The following is a 2878-nucleotide window of genomic DNA, read 5'->3' on the forward strand; positions in this document are numbered from 1 at the left end:
CTTATTCTTTTTTCTGATCTCTTTTGCCATCAGTAATATGCAAAGAGTGGAAAGGTCATTGAGGAATCCACTTGCCACAAAGCTGACAATGCAATGTCATATCATTGTCCAGCAGGAGGTGAAGTGTTAGGCATAAATAAAAACGGAATAAAAAGTGTAAACAACAAATAGTGAATGGTGATGAACATAATAAAGGAGGTAATCATCTCAACTACATACAGTGTATCACCAATATAAACAAAAATGAACCCACTGTCTCCGGGCCAGTTGAATGCCAATATGCCTAAACTCTGAGGTGTGCATAAACAACCAATACACTTGTTTTCATGCCACATGTGCACCAATGAAGTCTTAGTCTATGGCTGTGATACTGGCATGTACAAGATGGTGAGATGGCCCTCCTTGGCATGGCATGATATGCATACCATCTGGGGCCAAAGAGTTAATGAACAAAGTTATTACTGATACCACATGATTCCAGCTCCATAACAACATAACTGCATTAACTCATCAGGAACTGTAATGAACATGATCTGAGAGATATAAGAGGCCCAACAAATTTTCAGGTTTCCATTCTCATGACTTCATTACTCTGACAGTCCTCTACAGATAACAGTACTATGAGAAACGTTAATTAAAATCTCACATTCAATGTCATGGCCAAGCAAGATTACAGCTACAAATCCTGAATCACTTTTATTATTCTGAATTATCGCTGTCACATTGCACTTTATGAATTTTGGTTTCTACTACTGTAATGTTAAAAATTTAAATCACCGAATAAGCAGGGAATGTAAGTTCCATGAGTTGAAGGGTCAAGTAAGCTGTTATTTTAGGGAGCTGTGTATTGTATCATTTCAGCTATAAAAAGGTGATCATCACAATTACCATTTGCCATTCATCTCCTGCAAAATACCATAGAAAGAGAGAAAATATTCCAAGTTAAGAAAATGATGCAAAGACATTATCAAAATCAAGTCACAAGTCACTTTGTAAACATATTTCACTATAAGGTTACAAAGTTCTTTTGGTTTCAATACATTCACGTCTAAAATGACCCAGAATGTTACTTTTAAGAAAGACATATACCACTGGTAAAATTAATGCAACTTATACACTCTTCATACAAATATATCTTAGACTGCTGATACCCAACCTGTGGGCCATGGTAAAATACACAGAGGGATCACATATACAAAAAGTTAGGTATTGCAGGTAAAACAGTGTAAAAAAAAAATCAGCTAAAATAACAGTAAAAAATAAAAAAATAAAAAAAATAAAAAAATAAAGGTCAAAACTGCTTCCTTCTTAGTCCCTTCTTCAAACAATTTCCAACACTTTTGCATCTTTTAGTTATATTCATAGAGGAAATAACTTTAAGTAGCCTAGATACAACAGAGACCCTATTCTAAATTTGAAGACTGAACCACAACATCAAGGGAAAGATATCAGTAGGATATGGTCTAAAGAGGCTAATAAAATACACTGTCTTAAATGAACTTGCTTTGTTTTAAGATCTATTCCAACACCAAAAATTGTGTGCTGTAATGTATTACTGAAAATTTCTACAGGATTACTGATTTACTTTGGTTCTAGGTTCTGAAAATCAACCAAAAATGTGTTTATTCTTCAAAATTTTCACTACATGGGAAATATATACAAGGAAACAAAGACACAGCCTTGGAACCAAGCAAGTGCCTATCACATATCCATCCCAGTTTAGAGTGATAAAAAAAAACAGCACAGGTCACAATCTGTACAGAAGCAGAAATAAGTGAACCTTATAATTTTGTGTCATATTTCATAATTCATATAAAATAATTACTGCTACCTGAGAATATGAAAATGGATGTTGTTGGCTGCCATGCAATTTTGGCTGCCATGTAATTACTCCACAACCTACTACAGATGATGAGTTGTCTGAGGCACTCTCACACACCTAACCCTGTCAACAGAGCCCAAAGAAGGTCAACAAATTCAAACAAAATTTTATAATCCTAATAAGGCCTAGTTCTTTCATAACCATAGCAAAGTCAATAGTAAGTCAAAATGGTGTGGTTATTCTCCCTTGCTTTGTTTTTGTCTAGGGCTAAATTTCCCAATAATTTCTTTAAACAGCATTTTTCAAAATCACTAAGCTAATTACTAATTATAAAAGAAAATTATACCATGTTTTCACAATGACAAAAATGAATTAAATCAGATATTTTCAGTCTACACCAAAGAAACATGTCAGTTCAAAATGCTCTCATTTTCCATCAAACATTTCGTAACTAAACCACATCTCCAGTATCAAGATATTAAGTACTGGGGAGGAAGCTCAGGGGACATTCTATTTTAAAGGAGTTTATCACTATAACAAGCTTTAGAACAAGGTCTGTCATTATAATAGGTTTTACACTCTGTGGTCACCTCAACAAGGTTGCTTCTGAATCATTCAAAGGCAACAGAAAACCTTGTAAAATGACTGGTAAAGCTTAAGAAGCCAGGAATGAGGTTTTGAGCAGAAAGATTACTGTAACAAGATTGTGATCAGATTATATTCTATAGAGGCAAACTAGGTAGGTGGTAGAGATACCTATATACTGTAGCTAGCGAATCAAGTAAAATATGCAGCCTACTATTAGCCCGAAAAGCAGCGAGGTATCTTATGATATTACATCCTACCACTGGCTGAATACAAGGTGATGCCAGAAAATAGTGTTTCTGTATCTGAAGACCATCAGGCTGCATTATAAAGTTCATAAAGAGGGTAGACTATAACATTTGTAAAACCATTAAAATGTTTGCAGGTAAGCAGGTACTTACAAAATTTTCTTGGTTTCTACAAGGTGTTTTGACTAAAGATATGCACCCAACTTTTCAGAAGAAAAGGTTT

Source organism: Penaeus monodon, chromosome 34, assembly GCF_015228065.2.
Source record: "Penaeus monodon isolate SGIC_2016 chromosome 34, NSTDA_Pmon_1, whole genome shotgun sequence".
NCBI lineage: Eukaryota > Metazoa > Arthropoda > Malacostraca > Decapoda > Penaeidae > Penaeus > Penaeus monodon.